Here is a 20,458-nt window from a genome sequence, read left to right as displayed (position 1 = left end):
TGTCCAGGCATGGTCCTATGGTCTCACATCACTCCTACAACCAAATCCCTCACCTATTCCCTATAGACATCACATGCACTACAACCATTAAATCATTTCCAGTTCTGCTCAAGGAGGAGTCTATAGCGCAGAGAGAGAAACAACAGTTCAGTCACGTTCTCCACATTCATTCTCCACACCCTCCATGACCCTAGCTTTCAGTCAGCCGACAGGGAGGGAGGAGGGGAGGAAGGGAGTGGAGAGATTAACCCATTTCGTGCACCCCTCCCCCTCGCCCAGGATAAACAAACTCCGCTCTCTATCGACGGCATGTGCTGTTGAATAGGCAGAAGGAGACTTAGTTTATTTCTAGAGCAAAAACAGGGTTTTATTTTTTATTGTTCTGATTCACAGAACTGCTTTTATAGGCTTTGGAGGAAACCTATTAGTCAGACAAGGGGTGTCATGTACCCCAAAAATCTGAGGGGGTACAAAGTACATGAGGATGGCTGGGGGGTGGTCCGGAGGGGGACTAGCCCGTGTCTGTAAATTGTTTAATTTTACAAACACCTAGAATTAATCATATGTCAAAAAATATATTTTTTATATACACACACACTACCAGTCAAAAGTTAGGACACCTACTCATTCAAGGTTCTTTATTTTTACTATTTTCTACATTGTAGAATAATAGTGAAGACATCAAAACTATGAAATAGCACATGGAATCATGAAGTAAGCAAAAAAGGGTTAAACAAATGAAAATATATTTTAGATTTTAGATTCTTCAAAGTAGCCAGTCTGTCTTGATGACAGCTTTGCATTCTCTCAACCAGCTTCATGAGGTAGTCACCTGGAATGCATTTCAATTAACAGGTATGCCTTATTAAACGTTAATTTGTGGAATTTCTTTCCTTCTTAATGCATTGGAGCCAATCAGTTGTGTTGTGACAAGGTAGGGGTGGTATACAGAAGATAGCCCTATTTGGTAAAAGAGCAAGTCCATATTATGGCAAGAACAGCTCAAATAAGCAAAGAGAAATGACAGTCCATCGTTACTTTAAGGCATGAAGGTCAGTCAATGTGGAAAACGTCAAGAAGCTAAAACGTTTCTTCAAGTGCAGTCACAAAAACCATCAAGCGTTATGATGTAACTGGCTCTCATGAGGACCGCTAGAGGAAAGGAAGACAGTTACCTCTGCTGCAGAGGATAAGTTCATTAGACTTTACCAGCCTCAGAAATTGCCACCCAAAAAAATGCTTCACAGAGTTCAAGTAACAGACACATCTCAACATCAACTGTTCATAGGAGACTGCGTGAATCAGGAGTTCATGGTCAAATTGCTGCAAAGAAACCACTACTAAACGGCACCAATAAGAAGAAGAGACTTGCTTTGGCCAAGAAACACGAGCAATGGACATTAGACAAGTGGAAATCTGTCCTTTGGTCTGGAGTCCAAATTTTAGATTTTTGGTTGCAACCACCGTGTGTTTGTGAGACGCAGAGTAGGTGAACGGATTATCTCTGCATGTGTAGTTCCCACCGTGAAGCATGGAGGAGGAGGTGTGATGGTGTGTGGGTGCTTTGCTGGTGACACTGTCGTTGATTTATTTAGAATTTGAGGCACACTTAACCAGCATGTCTACTACAGCATTCTGCAGCGATACGCCATCCCATCGGGTTTGTGCATAGTGGGACAGGACAATGACCCCACACACCTCCTGGCTCTGTAATGGCTATTTGACCAAAAAGGAGAGTGATGGAGTGCTGCATCAGATGATCTGGCCTCCACAATCACCCAACCTCAACACAACTGTGATGATTTGGGATGAGTTGGACTGCATAGTGAAGGAAAAGAAGCCAACAGCTCAGCATGTGGGAACTCCTTCAAGACTGTTGAAAAGAAAAAGCATTCCAGGTGAAGCTGGTTGAGAGAATGCCAAGATTGTGCAAAGCTGTCATCAAGGCAAAGGGTGGCTACTTTGAAGAATCTCAAAAACAAAATATATTTTGATTTGTTCAACACTTTTTTGGTTACTACATGATTCCATACGTGTTATTTCATAGTTTTGATGTCCTCACATTTATTCTACAATGTAGAAAATAGTACAAATTAAAGAAAAACCCTTGAATGAGTAGGTGAGTCCAAACATATACATATACATGTCACAATATATATATATATATATATTAGTGCATATCTAGCCATACCTCTTGAGCTGTCTGACTGGTGTTTCTTTTTTTTTACAGAAAATGAAGCGGGCCCTATTATTGGTGTGACACAAATGGCCAGAAATGAACTCATGTTTTTTTTATTTAATCCAGTTAAAATGCAAAGTGCCAGCTGAGCCATTTGTTGTTTTGGCCTTGCTTCCATTTATCTTTCACATTTGGAGTCCCTCCCCCCCTCTATCTCTATTTTGGCTCCAACTCTCATGACGCTTGGATGCCCTAGCAGCGCCCCAGACAAAGCAGCCTGTAGTTTGGTTTTGTTTCGTGCGACTCGCCCCAGCCTGCCTGTGCTCCTTAACCACAGATATTTGATAAGCCTGTTACGAAACAACTTCCCCCCTTCGTCACACAGAACAGAGGTCTCTCGTGCAATGTTCTTTCGCGAAGAGGTTCGCAGCCAAGGGAATTGTCCCACTCACTCACCGCAATGTGAGACAAGCAATTCGTCATTAATCTGTCATTTACATTTCAATATAACATTTATATTTGTGACATTGGCCAATGCACAAATTTGTGTGATTGTCTAGGCATACTGCATTATGGAAATATAATATATGTATTAACATAATCATTAACATAATTGAATTCATTAATAAAATTACTAAATAAAATGGATTAGTTGTATTCCGATTGATTAATCATTTTCAGGGAAACGGGCGTGTCCAGACTTCAGATTACAACCATGGATGCGTTGGGCGTGCCATTATTCGAACGAATAAAACCTTGCTGGTCAGAAAAACAAGTCCCCTTATGCGCAATCATTTAATGGTCGTGTTATTTCGTTTCCTGTAAGCAATTAAATGTGAAACCAAACCACTGCGCTCTCCCTCACTCCTTCTGGAAGTTGACGGCTTTGTTTGTTGGTGCATAAAACCAATCCAAAATAATACGGCCCTAAGCCTATCCAAAAAGTAGTTCAAAGGGTCTTAGTTCATTTTACAGTTTTTATTGCTTTTTATTGCATCAGGGGATCAGCATACAGACACGTTTTGGCTACGACAGTGTCAGGATTTAGGAAACACCGCTGGCTGCATGCATGGTGGTGGTTTTACAATGTGGATTCGCCTAACAAATTCATCAATAACGTAAACATGTAGGCTAGACTTTATCCAACGACCTAGGATATGTGTAGGCTATAGGCCTAGGATAAGACGAGCACCCAACAGAGATCATGCGACCTGTACGACATGCCGTCTAATTGCACAGTTTAAATTACAGAATCATAGACGTGTCATTCTAAGCACGGCGTGACAAATTCTAAAATCAATGGGTGGCAAGCAGAAACAGCCAGCCAAACACCACGGAAGTGTCCCTCACTTGACCTAAAACTTGGCTGCTCCAATTCTTTTTCCATTTAAATAAAATACGTGCCCCTAGTGTAAGGTACCTCGGGGCTGTTATCCTTTCTACTTAGGTGCATTCTGGCTGCTGGTGATAACGACACGTAAAGAAAACAATGTGTGGGCGTCTGGAGGCGTCCTTTTACGAGAGAGCGCAGAGAACCGTGCACACAGAGCTCCTGCTGCGGCACAAAAGCGCTCTGAAGCGGAGAGAAGAGCTCTCCTGTTTCGGGACCGCCGTCCCTGGGGAGACTCGCCTTGTAGAGGAAAAGCTTCAATCAAACTGTGACATCTCCAGCGGGAGTCGACTAAGCAATTCTCTCTCTACAGCTCACTGCAGTGCCGTGGGTTTATTTTCCTTCACAAGCGTTTCCACTGATTGTGTCAAACTCGAAAAATAGCGGACCTATATCCTATTAATAAATTCGGCATATGTTTGAAGTAGCCTATAGGCCTACAGTCAGAGAAGGGCCTCATTTAGGCCTACATGACAACAACCAGCTAATATTGTGGTAGCAGAAAAAGCTTGACAACCGTGAGTCAATCACGCTTATCTTTGATGCCTTATTACTCTTCCCATTGTTCAAAAGAAAATGCCTAAATAAATGTTTATCTGACGCCGAATGTTCTCTCGGCGGTTGGCCAACGACTGACTATTTCCATATCACATTTCAAGGTGGTGGATGAAGGAAAAAATATCCTCAAAACCACCGTCTCTCTGGACACGACTCGTCTGTCTGCCTGCGTTGAGTGCACAAAGGCTCCAGCAGACGAGATGGCTGCGCTAAAAATAAACAGCCCGGGTTGCCAGAATGGGGGGCGTAGGCCTTCACCAAATAAATGCAGAATGCGAGTAGGGAGGTCTCTTCTCAGATAAATCACTTTAAAAAGTATGATTTTGACAATACCAATTGGTTAGGCAAGCTGTTTAAGCCGTTCTTGTGTCCTGAAATCTGTTATTTGAACATAACGAGTCTACAGGTACTTGCGTAACTGTAGTAATGGATGTCTTTCCAGATTTATCCAAGTTGTAGGCCTAATTGTTCGTGTGTGACAGCATTCATTAGATTTGACTGTCATATGAAATATGCCTAGATAGTTGTCAACAGCATGATAGCCTTCATTTATGCCAAATGCAAACAATGCGGGTAAATTGCGCTCACAGCCCCCATACCAAGTTGGTTAAATTAAAATATAAACAAAAAGCATTCCTAGTCTGAAATTGGTTCTTCAGAAGGCCTATAAAGGACAATCTTTTTTGAATAAGCTCTGTGACAGTAGGCTTAGGCTCTGTGACACTAACCCCTCGGTCTTTGTGCCACATTCAGCTTTCAAGCTACCAAGTATTTGGAATTAATTTATGGTAGGAAACTGACAACAAATGCCAGATAACTTTGTGAAATAAACAGCCTAGGCCTGTATTATTTGCCTATGAGCCTCAAGCGCAGTAAGTTGCTTCTCCACTGTGTTCGCTCTGTTCTTGGTGTAAAAGTTAAAACAGAAATTGAGGCGTTTTTATGAGTCCAAAAACACTGCACTCCGTTGTTGCGTCTGAACTTGCTTGTGTCTAGTACTGTATATGCAACGAGTCGAATTCCGTAGCGCAGCCTGTGACCAGAGTCATTTCCCGTCCCCGGGGCGAGGGGAGGACTTTAGTTCGGACTCGTTTAAGTTAAGGCGACAGAACACGTCAAGTTGCCAACATGACAAGAGTATATGGTGTACAAGAAAACAGACCTTGCAATGTGGGACAGAAGCCTTAGACACGTTTACTTAGGCTTACATTATCCTAAGGACACCTACTCCCGTCTCAATGCGCTCGATCACCGATCATTATAATTCATTTTAAGCATGATTGCCGCATTCTATCCATGAAGTCGTTGATAAATGGAAAACGATACAGCCCAGCACACCATCATCCACTCGCTGAAATGCGCAGTGAAATTACAGAGATGACCTCCACAAGCGTTTATCTGCAAAGTCGTTCCACAAGGTATATGGGATGGTGTCAAAAATGGGCGAGGCACTAAATTAAGACTGAATCTTTATTTTTATATATAGAAAAACGGCTATAGGCCGATACACACGGAGACTCAACTAATTTGTTTATGCCAGGCCATTCATTTGAAACATGATAATTAGATTACTCTACATCGAAATCACACACGCGCACATTTTTTATTTCACATTTTCCTTTAAATGTAGCTGACTGGCTGAAAAAATAGATTAGCTCGAAAGTCCCGTGACAACATTGGATCTCTCATTATGACTTACTAAGAGTTTGGATGAACGATAAAACATGTAGGCTTAATGAACACATTTCCGTTACCAAACCATCCAATATCACACCATCAATAGGCTACAATCTTTCTATAGAAACGGGTTTAGGCTAGACTAGGTTTATACAAAGCCTATGTGAAACATTAATTCTACTAGGTTAACACATCTCTCTCAGTACACCAAAACATTGGCAAGCAACTAAATATTCCACTTAAATACGCAGTTCTTTGTAGAAGCCCTTATCAGATGGCCAAGTCTCCATACCGTCAGAGCGACGCCGAACAAGATCGAGTCTTCAGACTGGAGCAAGACAGAAAAGCAAACAAAACGAAACATGGAAAGGAAACCAAAGGCACAAACGTCCACAAAACTTCTTAGCCTACCTGATAGAAATCCCAGAATAATTTCTCTAATTTCGATTGTCCTTGGCCAAAACACAAAATGTCCAGTTGGAACTTTTTGGCCGTGTTCTCTAGGCTCCACGAGTCAGTCAAAACGACCCGACGAGAGTTCGTGCGTCAGGGGAAATATCACTTTTGTAATTTAACTTTACAGCAAACAGGGGTGACAATGTTGTGCTTGTTAAATGACATGTCGGTAAGATTAGACTACGAAAACATCCTTAGTCTTTATACATTTCCAGTTGGTAAAAATCCGGGAAAGACGAGTAGGCGACAATGAACGACCTCATCCACGGAGTAGCAGTGATAGGCTACGTTTCTGCCCCCAGTAAATATATCCATTAGTAAAAATACACCAAATGAATCGTTGTCGTGAATGTTTCAAGGAGCACAGGTGACAACAACGGTCGTAGGTCTCAATAAACTAATTCAGTTTGGTTATGCATTGCAGCGCCATGTTGAGCTCGCCATACAGCACACACGCCACCTCAAAAATATGGCGAGAATTTCCGTTTTCAACATATAAAGAATGCTAACAGTGCCCATTATCTTCAGTGAGAGGCTAGGATGTTTCTGTCAATGTTCCCATTAGTTTTTATTTCGTCCTAATTTTACTGTTCCGTTTTCTTCCGTATGGCACCATTCAGAGCACTCACAACTACCGCCTCCAGACGTACAACGGAGAATGAGTGCCTGCGCCTTGGTTCCAGTGGCAGACTCTACCCAGAAGGCCAATCGGGGAACCGCAATTACCATAAACCTCCAGCACGCTTCGCTCCACCAGTGCTCTCCACAGCGAAAACAAAGGGAGGGAGGGCGGGCGAAAGAGACCGCCAGCGAGCGAGGGAGATATTGAAGGTAAATAGGTTACTGTGCATATTCGTTATTTTTCTTCCTGGGCAATAGATTATGCTATACGCCTACATTTATTTTTTGCTCTCAGTGTTGGGTATGGCATATTGTCAAGTCTATGTCCCATTCCAGGGATATATAATATTATAACCTTTTCTATCACAATTATACTGTATCATTTGTATACTTATACTTTGAAGAAAGAAACAAACAGAAGACTTAATACTCGAATTTACCCTACACTCTTAGAAAAAAAGGTTCTGGATACAACCAAAAAGGGTTATATGCTTGCTTCATATATGGTACCTCTTATGGTTCTATATAGAACCCGAAATTGGTTCTATATAGAACAGTATATGAAACCCAATGGTTCTATATTACCCAATTTTGGTTCAGGAAGAAGAACCCTACAAAAGGGTTTTATATAGAACCTTTAGGGGTGCCATATATGAAGCAAGCATATAACCCTTTTTGGTTCTATCCAGAACCTTTTTTTCTAAGTGTAGGGTAAATGCGAGTATGAAGTCTTCTGTTTGTTGCTTGTTGCTTTCTTCAAAGTAGAAGTACACAAAGGATACAGTATAATTGGGATAGAAAATGTTATAATATGATCTATCCCTGTAATCATTGGGACATAGTCTGGACAATATGCCATACCCAACACTGACAGCAAAACACATATTCAGGCATATAGCATAATCTATTGGCCAGGCCTATAACCACAGATCTAGGATCACCTGACCCCAAATCAATCCTAAATCTAAGGAATAGAATATAATGGAATTTAATGGAAACAGACTAGAGAGATATACAATACTTGGCGCTGTATCATGAGAAAAACTACCTATTTCGTTTAGAACTGTGCAAAAGGAAGCATCATAATAGCTCAAACCGGGTCCGCGTAATTGGATTGCCGTTATTAATGACAGACAACTCTCCCCTACAGTCCCATGGGAACTAACCCGTGGGGTTATGCCGCTTCATTGCGCTCTACACCGCGATGGATTTCACATGAGCACGATGAATTCACACACAGTAAAGGCATTACATGCGATCGATACGCAGTGGGGAAACGGTTGTTGAATAGATAACGGTTCCTTTCATAAAAAAAAAAAAAAACGTTTTTTCTACCGTCACATAGGCCTAACTAAGAATCACTGTCAACCGAATATGAGGCAACATTGCAATTAGTTGGCCTATGAAGTTAAATCCAAACGTGTCAAATGTTATTAGATTAAATTGTTGACTATAATGAAGTACCTGGAGAATGGACATGTTTAATTTATTCTGAGAATTTACACACCGATGATGAGATGGGCGCGATCCGCGAAGGGGGTGAGTGTCGAAAAAAAGGCAAAGCCCTTGTCAGCAATACTCAGCATCAAAGCCAAACTTGCTATTGACAGTGAGTGCATTTGTAGATTGCTTGTGAACATGCCCTCTGGACCTTTTATGGCACATTGGCTACAGGTCTGGAACTATATGGCACTGCCAGTGCGCTCGACACAGGCCTGTGGTCGCTTGCTCAAGTTCCATTTCCCCTCAGGTACTGTAGGTTTAGGCCTATGGGATTTATAAATCACGCCAGAAAAACGGTGGTGTAATGGTTTGTGTTGCTTTTACATACTAAGGCGAGGCTGTGTATCTTATTTGTCAGTGCATTTGTAATGGCCTACGCATTAAGATTCGTGCGTCATCCTAATGGTTTGTGTCAGACGCTTGTTGATTCTTTCCAATCAACACCTAATGAAGGAACCTGTAGGCTATCCGTGTATTTAGCCCTGGTTACATGTAGGCCTACACGTGTGAGCGCTATCAAAATGTAATATTCCCTTTTTATCAGATGGTGCTCCCTAAAACACTGAGATGACACTGGACCAACATCAAGCGCATGGTAGTGGTAATGCGCTTTGGCACTTCGAGACAGATGGACGCCTTGCAATGGAAAACCGGTCGCAACCCAACACCAGGTTCAAGCGAGCCCGTAATGGTGCAAACCATCTGTGATGGTGCATTACTGCCACCGTCTGGACAGTTGTGTTCATTAAGATTTGGCACACAAAGAAAAGAGCGCAACACCTTAGTCTTTTACCCGTATAGTGGCACTGCTATTACACCGCATCAACATTGTATAATTACTTGCCCCCAATCCCCCCTTCCCCAAAACACGTGTAAATATTGGACTATAAAGTGTGCCTTCCTCTATTATACTTATGCTAAGATGTTTATTCTATTCAACTGAGCCATTTATTTCTTTATTATTCTTGTATTTTCTTATTTCTTATTGTTTTGCATTGTCGAGAAGGAACCTGCAAGTAATCATTTCGTTGGACAGTGTATACTATGTGTATCCGTACACAAGTCTAATACAACTTGAAATAAGTGGCCTAACTGGCCCCTTAATCATAGTGTCTTAGTGCTGATCTGTGATCAGTTTTAGCTTTTGGATGATAATGAACAAGATCACATGGACAGGGAGGACCTGATCCTGGATCAGCACTCCTGCTCGGAGATCCTTTATGAATATGGCCCCTGGAGAGCAGTGGAAAGGGAGAACCCCCAAAGACCCAAGACAGTGACTGAGGGGAAGATGTCACAGGGGGTATTTGGATGAAGCCCAGTAGAGTCCCTGTAGATAGAGCCATTTTCCTGATACGTAGAAACTAGTCTGAAACCTATCCCTAGGCAACACAGTGGTGTGGTTTCAATGAAGGATTCTTTTGGCATAGAGGAAATACGTAGTTCCTCTTTGCCAAAAACGTCTATCGTTGAAACCAGACCCTAGCCACTGTGTTGCCGAGGGTCGGTTTCCAAGACTATGTAGACCCCATAACACCAGGCAGTGTCACACCTTACCTTGCCTGTCACATTCTCCAAGATAGCAGGAAAGGGGTAAGTCAGGCGCAGGAGACTGAGATCCGTTGAACAAACGTTAAATCAAGCCCAGAGCAAATACAGCGACAAGGCAGGGTGCACAGTCAACAAAAAAAAAAGGAAGGAGAATATCTCCAAACTCCAAATAGACGGGGCGCAGCCCGGCAACCCTAATGCCTATCCAAATACGTTGCGTAATACATACGTTTATTGTAGTGGGCAGGATTTATGTAACACGAAACAATCCCGCACGAATCACAAACGAAAACAGACAAACTAAATACCCCCTACTAATGACAAACAAGGAACAGGTGCAGACTAAAACAGACATAACCAACAGACACTGAAACATGTATCGGTGGCAGCTAGTAGGCCGGCGACGACGACCGCCGAGCGCCGCCCGAGGCGGAGGCTGTGGAATCTCTGCATCAGGGCTGGATCCAGAATGTCCCCCACCGGGACCCAGCACCTCTCCTCCGGGCCGTACCCCTCCCAGTCCACGAGGTACTGCAGGCCCCCCACCCGACTGTGTACGCCGGGGCCCCCCCCGATGTCCAGGGGGGGTGGAGGGACCTCCCGCAACTCAGCGCCTGCAGCGGACCAGCTACCACCGGCCTGAGGAGAGACACATGAAACGAGTGGTTAATACGGTAATATGAAGGAAGTTGTAACCTATAACACACCTCGTTTATTCTCCTCAGGACTTTGAACGGCCCCACAAATCGCGAACCCAGCTTCCGGCAGGGCAGGCTAGTAGGGACAGGTTCCGGGTCGAGAGCCAGACTCTGTCCCCCGGTTTGAAAACGGGGGCCTCACTGCGGCGGCGGTCAGCGCTCTCCTTGTGCCGTCCTATAGCTCGTTTAAGGCACTCCTGGACGGCACTCCAGGTCTCCGAGCGCTGGACCCATTCCTCCACCGCAGGAGCCTCTGTCTGGCTCTGATGCCATGGCACCAGGACCGGCTGGTACCCTAACACCACCTGGAAGGGCGACAAGTTAGTAGAGGAGTGGCACAGAGAGTTCTGTGCCATCTCGGCCCATGGCACGAACCTCGCCCACTCCCCTGCCCGGTCCTGGCAATAGGACCACAGAAACCTGCCCACATCCTGGTTGATACGTTCCACCTGCCCATTACTCTCGGGGTGGAAACCCGAAGTCAAACTGACCGAGACCCCCAGCCTCTCCATAAATGACCACCACACCCTGGACGTGAACTGGGGACCCCAATCAGAGACGATGTCCTCGGGCACCCCGTAGTGCCGGAAGACATGCGTAAACAGGGCCTCCGCGGTCTGTAGGGCCGTAGGAAGACCGGGCAAAGGGATCAGACGGCAGGACTTAGAGAACCGATCCACAACGACCAGGATCGTGGTGTTCCCCTGAGAAGGCGGGAGATCCATAAGGAAATCCACCGACAGGTGGGACCACGGTCGCTGTGGAACGGGGAGGGGCTGTAGTTTCCCTCGCGGCAGGTGCCTAAGAGCCTTACACTGGGCGCACACCAAACAGGAAGAGACATAGCGCCTGACATCCTGAACCAAAGTGTGCCACCAGTACTTCCCTTTCAGGCCCCGCACTGTCCGTTCAACACCAGGATGACCCGAGGAGGGTAGAGTGTGCGACCACCGGATCAGATGATCGCGAACACCGAGCGGGACGTACTTCCGACCCGCGGGACACTGAGGTGGAGTGGGTTCAGACTGCCCCGCCCGCTCGATGTCCGCATCCACCTCCCAGACCCCTGGTGCCACCAGACAGGAGGCAGGGAGGATGGGAGTAGGATCGATGGTCCGCTCCTCGGTGTCGTGGAGACGCGACAGTGCGTCGGCCTTCAGGTTCTGGGAACCTGGAATGTACGACAGAGTGAATTGAAACCTTGTAAAAAACATGGCCTACCTGGCTTGACGAGGGTTAAGTCTCCTCGCTGCCCGGATGTACTCCAGGTTACGGTGATCAGTCCAGATGAGGAAAGGGTGTCGTGCCCCCTCAAGCCAATGTCTCCACACCTTCAGGGCCTTGACCACGGCTAACAACTCCCGGTCCCCCACATCATAGTTGCGCTCCGCCGGACTCAGCTTCTTAGAAAAGAACGCATAGGGGCGAAGCTTCGGAGGCTCGCCAGAGCGCTGCGACAGCACCGCTCCTACCCCAGCCTCGGACATGTCCACCTCCACCATGAATGGCAAAGAAGGGTCCGGATGCGCCAGCACCGGGGCGTCGGTAAACAGAGCCTTCAGCCGACTAAAGGCCCTGTCCGCCTCGGCCGACCACCGCAGCCGCACCGGCCCCCCCTTCATCAGTGAGGTAATGGGAGCCGCCACCTGACCAAAGCCCCGGATAAACCTCCGGTAGTAATTGGAAAACCCCAAGAACCGCTGCACCTCCTTCACCGTGGTTGGAGTCGGCCAATTACATACGGCTGTAACACGGTTACCTTCCATCACAACCCCGTTGGTGGAAATGCGATATCCCAGAAAAGAGACGGCTCGTTTGGAGAACTCACATTTCTCAGCCTTGACGTACAGGTCATGCTCCAGCAGCCGCCCAAGCACTTTAGGCACCAGAGACACATGCGCGGCGCGTGTAGAGGAGTAGATCAGAATGTTATCGATGTACACCACCACACCCTGACCGAGCAGGTCTCTGAGAACCTTGTCTACAAAGGATTGGAAGACGGCAGGAGCATTCTTTAACCCATACGGCATGACGAGGTACTCATAATGGCCAGATGTGGTACTAAATGCAGTTTTCCACTCGTCTCCAGCTCGGATACGCACCAGGTTATACGCGCTCCTGAGATCTAGTTTTGTGAAGAAGCGCGCCCCGTGAAAAGACTCCACTGCCGTAGCGATGAGAGGTAGCAGGTAACTGAAACCCACCGTGATGGAATTTAGACCTCTATAATCAATGCACGGGGGCAGACCTCCCTCCTTCTTCTTCACAAAAAAGAAGCTCGAGGAGACGGGTGACTTAGATGGCCGAATGTATCCCTGTCTCAAGGACTCAGCGACATATGTCTCCATAGCCGCTGTCTCCTGAGACAGAGGATACATGTGACTCCTAGGAAAGGCCGCGTCAGCCTGGAGGTTTATCGCACAATCCCCTCGTCGATGAGGGGGTAATTGAGTCGCCTTCGTTTCACTGAAGACGATAGCCAAATCGGCATATTCAGAGGGAATGTGCACGGTGGAGACTGGGTCTGGACTTTCCACCGTGGTCGCACCGATGGAAACTCCTATACACCTGCCTGAGCACTCCCTCGACCACTCCTTAAGAGCCCTCTGCCTCCACGAAATCTTTGGGTTGTGAGTGGCTAGCCAGGGAATTCCCAGTACCACCGGAAACGCCGGGGAATCAATGAGGAACAGGCTGACACATTCCTCATGACCCCCCTGCATCACCATGACCAGTAGCACTGTGACTTCCCTCACTTGGCCGGACCCTAGTGGTCGACTATCTAGGGCGTGCACGGGGAAGGGTTGGTCCAGCTGAACCAGGGGAATCCCTAACTTATTAGCAACCCCACGGTCCATAAAACTCCCACCTGCGCCTGAATCGACTAGTGCCTTATACTGGAAGTGAGGGAAAAACTCAGGAAAACAAACAGAGGTGTACATGTGGTCGACAGGGGCCTCTGGGTGTGGCTGGTGCTGACTCACCTGGGGGGTCGATGTGGTGCTCTGCCTGCCATCTGAACTCCCGGGTGGACCTCTCCAGCACCGGTCCGCAGTGTGTCCTCTACGACCACAGTGGGTGCAGGAGAGGCCCCCCCCCCTCCGGTCCTCCTAGCAGCAGCCCCTCCTATCTCCATGGGCGTTGGAGCAGGAGGGCTGGGAGGTGGAACAAACAGGCCCCGACTGGAACGCCCCCGGGTAGCCAGCAGGTTGTCCAGCCTGATGGACAAATCGATGAGCTGGTCCAGGGTGGTAGTATTGTCCCGGCAAGCCAGCTCCCGGCGGACGTCCTCACGAAGACTACATCTGTAGTGGTCAATCAGGGCCCGCTCATTCCACCCCGATCCTGCGGCGAGAGTCCGGAAATCCAGGGCAAAGTCCTGAGCGCTCCTCGTCTCCTGCCTCAGGTGGAGAATCGGCACTGGTGGGGGTGAGGGAGCGACTCTCTCCCAGCTCTCCAAACGGGTCAGCACCTGATCCATGGCCGTGCCCAGGCGGTGGAGGAGGCTGGCATGTTGGGATAGTTGTTCAGCCATGGATGGTGCTTCGGCTCCTGCTGACTCCATCTGGTTGGTGCAGGATTCTGTCACGTTCTCCAAGATAGCAGGAAAGGGGTAAGTCAGGTGCAGGAGACTGAGGTCCGTTGAACAAACGTTAAATCAAGCCCAGAGCAAATACAGCGACAAGGCAGGGTGCACAGTCAACAAAAAAAAAGGAAGGAGAATATCTCCAAACTCCAAATAGACGGGGCGCAGCCCGGCAACCCTAATGCCTATCCAAATACGTTGCGTAATACATACATAAATCCTGCCCACTACAATAAACGTAACACGAAACAATCCCGCACGAATCCCAAACGAAAACAGAATTAATTAACTACATACCCCCCCACTAATGACAAACAAGGAACAGGTGCAGACTAAAACAGACATAACCAACAGACACTGAAACATGGATCGGTGGCAGCTAGTAGGCCGGCGACGACAACCGCCGAGCGCCGCCCGACCGGGGAGAGGCGCCACCTTCTGTGGACGTTGTGACACTGCCATAACACTGGGTAACTGAAGTGTCATCAAGGACAGACCATTTGAGGAGTTTTGTTAATATCAGGGTGGGGATCAATTCCATTTTAATTCCAGGCAATTCAGAAAGTAAACCAAATTCCAATTCCAAATTTTCCTAATTGAAAAGCATAGAAGATCATTGGAATTTCAGTGCACTTCCTGAATTGACTAGAATGTAATTGGAATTGACCCCAACCCTGGTGAATATTGTGTTAATGGTCCAAAAGCTACGTCTAAATCATTCTGCATGATTTACTCTACACATCTAATAGTGTTCATATCTACAAGGTAGGCCTGTGTTTCTTTGAGTTTAAGACCATGTTGTTAGGAAATCATTCAATATAGAAGTGTATTGCAACAGACAACCTCTTGCCAGACTAATTCTTTCACAAGCATCACTGGAACAAATACTGTTATACAACCACAGCCTGTGACCATTTACATGATCTGTTTATGTGGTGGTGTGGTGTGTTACTTTCCACTGTGCAAGATCTTTCTCACAACTGCTGCTCTACTTTACCTTCAACTGAGTGGCCATGAGTCATACCTTTCTTTTGTTCCTGTGATCTTCACTGCAATTTCATTTAACATTTCCACAGAAGTCACAGAGCTTTAGAACAAAAAGGAAGTTAAGCAGCTGATTACTGTAATCATGACATTTTACTAGAAGATAGTTACACTAATGGATTGACGGTTTATGTATACAATTACACACTAGTCCAGCGTTTCCCAAACTCGGGACCCCAAGGGGTGCATGTTTTGGTTTTTGCCCTAACACTGCACAGCTGATTCAAATCATCAAATATTGATAATTAGTTGATTATTTGAATCAGCTGTGTAGTGCTAGAGCAAAAACCAAAACGTGCACCCTTTGGGGTCCTGAGGACCGAGTTTGGGAAACATTGCACTAGACCTACATCATGCATGTATTTTAGTACAGGGCCTTCCCTGTGGCTCAGTTGGTAGAGCATGGTGTTTGCAACACCAGCATGGTGTGTGCAATGCCAGGGTTGTGGGTTCGATTCCCACGGGGGGCCAGTACAAAAGGAAAAAAAAGAAATGTATGCACTCACTACTGTAAGTCGCTCTGGATAAGAGCGTCTGCTAAATGACTAAAATGTAAATGTAGTACAAATAAATGTCAAAGTAGGGGGAAATGAAGAAAAATATGTATTTATTAATTACTGACTAGTGGTAGAAGGGGTGATAGGATACAGGCATATTCACAAGAGTATTTTAGTAATATGTTCCCGGTAACATTGTCACATGGCTTGCATCATTCTCCAGGAAGTGATTCAAAGAATTGACCTATTGCAGGAGTTGTTAGCTTGCGCTTCTGGAAGCATGCACTATACTGCAATAGTAATTATTGATACAAGTTCAGGATGTAATCCTCTTGGTGGTGCTGTGATCTGTGTCACTGATTTCTGGAAAAAACAATGAATCTTTTACAAAGACCTTACCTACAGACAGTTACATCATGATATGTTGTATGAGTTACAGTATTTGAAACTGTTACATTTAATCAATTGGTGAGGAAGAATCCTGCAGTTGTTCAGGTGGTGTACAACAAGTCTCTTACCTCTGGTCTGCATGTTGAGGTGGTGTTAGTTTTATAAGACAGTTTCTGTTCTGACATGACAAGGCCACGATATGTACTGAAAAATACACCAACAACACAGGATATGTCAATATCAACATTACATAAGCAACATTGGCTACTCAGCAAACATTAAAATGTTAAACTATTTAAAATGTTTACATTTTGATATGATCTAGTATTTCCATTTACACACCCAGGATCATAACGATCAGAATAACATTCAGAACACTGTAAATGGACAGAAGACAGTTCTCCCATGATGACCTGCCGTTGGAGGGCTGGTTTAGATAGTCAGCATAAACCTCTGGGGAAAACAAAACAGATTTACTGCACATACAATGTCATATATCCTGAGTTATTCTTAACCACATCTAAAACTGAAAACCAGTGTTTTACATTATTGGGAAGATACCCAAAAGGTAGCTCATCTGTACACCATACATATCTTAAAGATATTCATAATTTAATTGAATTTCCACTTACCAGTGGTCATGAGTCTGGTGCCATTGCTGAATAGGAGATATTCGTATTCTTTCTTTGCACAACAGTACACTCCACAATCATCTACTGTTACATTCTGTATTAACAATCTATGTCCTGTTTCTAATGAATATTTCTGTCTAAAAGTATTATTGTAATAAAAAGTAGCAGGACTACTACTAGAGAAAGAGCAGAGTAGGGCCAGTGGAGGCTGTGGTTGGTGCGTTTGGTGCTGTATGTACCAGTATGCACTTCCTATGTTAAGAGAACAGTTTATGGTGGCGTTCTGTCCAAGTTCCATCAGTGTCTCTGTCAAGCCATCAGCTCCTAGACAGCATATAAAGAGACCAAGAAACAAAACAGGTCCTTACAGATTTGATTTGTTTCTTAAGTGATTAAGTACATGCAGTAACAAAACAATTGTCTTACACAACAGATGTCCAACAATTCTCAGCATCGTCTTAAATGTGTGTTGTTGATTGGGTTGGTTTCCTGCTTGTGTAGCAGCTGTCTGTTTGAGAGCTCTTTGCTGCTGTACAGACAAACCACACATATTTTTTTAAAGGGTGCTAGAGGTCTAAATCAGACCAATCATAATCATGTCCAATTCACTTTGCCTTCATACTCATTGTAGGGATACATTATTTGCTATCACAAGTTTAAAATTCAAGAACATCATTTCAATTCAAGACCTTCATACAGTAGCCATGTCTAGATTGTCATTTTACTTTCAATTTACCTTACTTGTGGATCAGCTATCAGGACCGTCGTTATTGGCGGGCCTTATTTTCTATGGGCCTGGCCCGCCGTACTGTAACTCCTTGCCCGTCCAAATAAATGTGGATAATTTATTTGACAGAGACGTGCGCCGACAGAAAAACGTGAAACAGTGCCCCTCTGTCTCAGTATGTGTAGACCATGTATCTGATGTTGTCTGGACAAAAATAGCATGACATGTCATGTGCTACATATAGTAAGACAGAGGAGCGCTGTTTGGCTCGTCGGATGTTTTCTCCGGTGATAGTTTCAGCAGTGAGGAAGAGGTCGAAGTGAGAGGGCTCACTCCTCCTTTGGCTGCCTTTCCTTCCAGTTCTCTGCAACTGTACATAGCCCATCTGTAAATAGCCCACCCAACTACCTCATCCCCATATTCTTATTTGTTCCTTTGCACCCCAGTATCTCTACTTGCACATTCATCTTCTGCACATCTATCACTCGTGTTTAATGCTAAATTGTAATTATTTCGCCACTATGGCCTATTTATTGCCTTACCTCCCTAGTCTTACTTCATTTGCACACACCGTATATAGACTTTTCTATTGTGTTATTGACTGTACGTTTGTTTATTCCATGTGTAATTCTGTGTTGTTTGTGTCACGCAGCTTTGCTTTATCTTGGCCAGGTCGTAGTTGTAAATGAGAACTTGTTCTCAACTGGCCTACCTGGTTAAATAAAGGTGAAATCTTTTTTAATTTTTTTTAAACTCGCCAAAATCGATCCAGAATATGCCCAATGCAGACCTAAACTGGTAGCCTGCCTTCCCGCCTTTGGGACAACTCCCACTGTTAGGGTGGAGACACGACAATATCCCATATTGGAAGAAGTACTCAATTGTCATACTTGAGTAAAAGTAAAGATACCTTAATAGAAAATGACTGAAATATAAGTGAAAGTCACCCAGAAAAAAATACTACTTGAGTAAAAGTCTAAAAGTATTTGGTTTTAAATATAGTTAAGTATCAAAAGTAAAAGTATAAATCATTTCAAATTCCTTATATTAAGCAAACTAGACGGCACAATGTTTTTATTTTTATTGATGGATAGCCAGCGGCACACTCCAACACTCAGACATAATTTACAAACAAAACATTTGTGTTTAGTGAGTCCGCCAGATCAGAGGCAGTAACGATTACTAGGGATGTTCTCTTGAAAAGTGTGTGAATTGGACCATTTTCCTGTCAAAATGTAACGAGTACTGTATGGAGTAAAAAGTACATTATTGCCTTTAGGAATGTAGTGAAGTAAAAGTAAAAGTTGCCAAAATTATAAATAGTAAAGTACAGATACCCCCAAAAGCTACTTAAGTAGTACTTGAAAGTATTTTTACTTAAGTACTTTACACCACTGAGCATATCCTCATTATATACAGATCTCTGGTTTCAGCCTCTTGCGAATTGGAAAGGAAAGTTGGCGAGTGCACTGTTCTGATGCTGGTTTCCCCTAAAGTAAATGGATGTTTTTCCAACATTATTTAATTACTTCTGTCTAAATAAAATCATTCAAAAATACTTATCCAGAGAGCATAGGTGAGGGAAGTAGGGGTGCTGAGGGTGCTGCAGCACCCCCTAAAAAAATCGGAATTTTATATATCAGTACCAGTCAAAAGTTTGGATACGCCTACTCATTCAAGGGTTTTTACATTTATTTTTACTATTTTCTAGATTGTAGAATAATAGTAAATACATCAAAACTACGAAATAACACATATGGGATCATGTTGTAATCCAAAAAGTGTTAAACAAATCAAAATATATTTTAGATTCTTCAAAGTAGAAGGGGTGGCAGATAGCCTAGTGGTTAGAGTGTTGATCCAGCAACTCGAATCCCCGAGCTGACAAAGAAAATATCTGACGTTCTGCCCCCGAACAAGACAGTTAACTTGCTTAAAGCTTCCACATGAAGCGCAAGTCTGTGCAAAGAGGAAGTGGTGAGTTTCAATTCGTCTCTTGCTTAGTGACCATTTCTCACTATGCAGAAGGTCAAACATTAAAAAAAATAGAGCAGGAAATTCTATTGAAAAGGGCCTTTTCAAAATATCCCTGGTACTAAAGCTAGAATCCTTACTTGCTACATCCAATTTTTTTACTTTTATATACTGAACAAAAATATAAACGCAACAAGTTACAGTTCATTGAAGGAAATCAGTCAATTTAAATACATTAGCTAGGCCCTAACCAATGGATTTCACATGACTGGGCAGGGGCGCAGCCATGGGTAGGCCTTGGAGGTCATAGGCCCACCCACTTGGGAGCCAGGTCCACCCACAGGGGAGCCAGGCCCAGTCAATCAGAATGAGTTCTTCACACAAAGGGCTTTATTACAGACATAAATACTCCTCAGCACTAAATTTGATAGCCTATATAAGCACAATATATTTACAATAATTAAAACACTTCCCAGACTATTAAAGTTACTGTTAAATCAGTTGGAAAATTAAAGACATAATCACTTACGAAACATCGAACTTGGGTTTGTTGTTTCATTGATGGATTCAAGTCCTGCAGTTTTATGGGAAATATGTGTACCCTACATCCACTTTGAGTTATGGTACATTTCTGTAGCTGTCTTGCACCTTGCTGCGTAAAACATGAACAAAAACACTTTTCAAATGTATCTTGTAGAAAAAATATAGTATATTGATCATTGAATGAAATGTGCCCTTACCAGTTGTCATGAGTCTGGTGCCATTACTGAAAAAGAGACTATCGTTTTCTTTCTTTACACAGTAGTACACTCCACAATCATCTACTGTTATATTCTGTATTAACAATCCATTTCCTAATGAATATTTGTCTAAAAGTATTATTGTAATAAAAAGCAACAATATTACTTTTAGAAAGAGCGGAGTATGACCAGTGGAGGTTGTGGGTGGTGCTGAATGTGCCAATGTACATCAGTT

At 44.3% G+C, this 20,458-nt stretch overlaps 1 protein-coding gene across 4 annotated transcripts in view; it reads right to left on the bottom strand.

Annotated features, from left to right (window-relative positions):
• The window catches only part of LOC106574692 (BCL-6 corepressor), a 63,128-nt gene extending 56,192 nt beyond the window's left edge, over window positions 1-6,936 (bottom strand). For all 4 annotated transcript variants that reach the window (XM_045697990.1, XM_045697991.1, XM_045697994.1 and 1 more), the window contains exon 1: window positions 6,216-6,936. The gene's annotated coding sequence lies outside the window, so the exon portion shown is untranslated. The remainder of the gene's footprint in view (window positions 1-6,215) is intronic.
• Window positions 6,937-20,458: the final 13,522 nt, after the last annotated feature.

Source organism: Salmo salar, chromosome ssa16 (assembly GCF_905237065.1).
Source record: "Salmo salar chromosome ssa16, Ssal_v3.1, whole genome shotgun sequence".
Classification (NCBI taxonomy): domain Eukaryota; kingdom Metazoa; phylum Chordata; class Actinopteri; order Salmoniformes; family Salmonidae; genus Salmo; species Salmo salar.
This window is presented reverse-complemented; position numbering and strand designations above follow the sequence as displayed.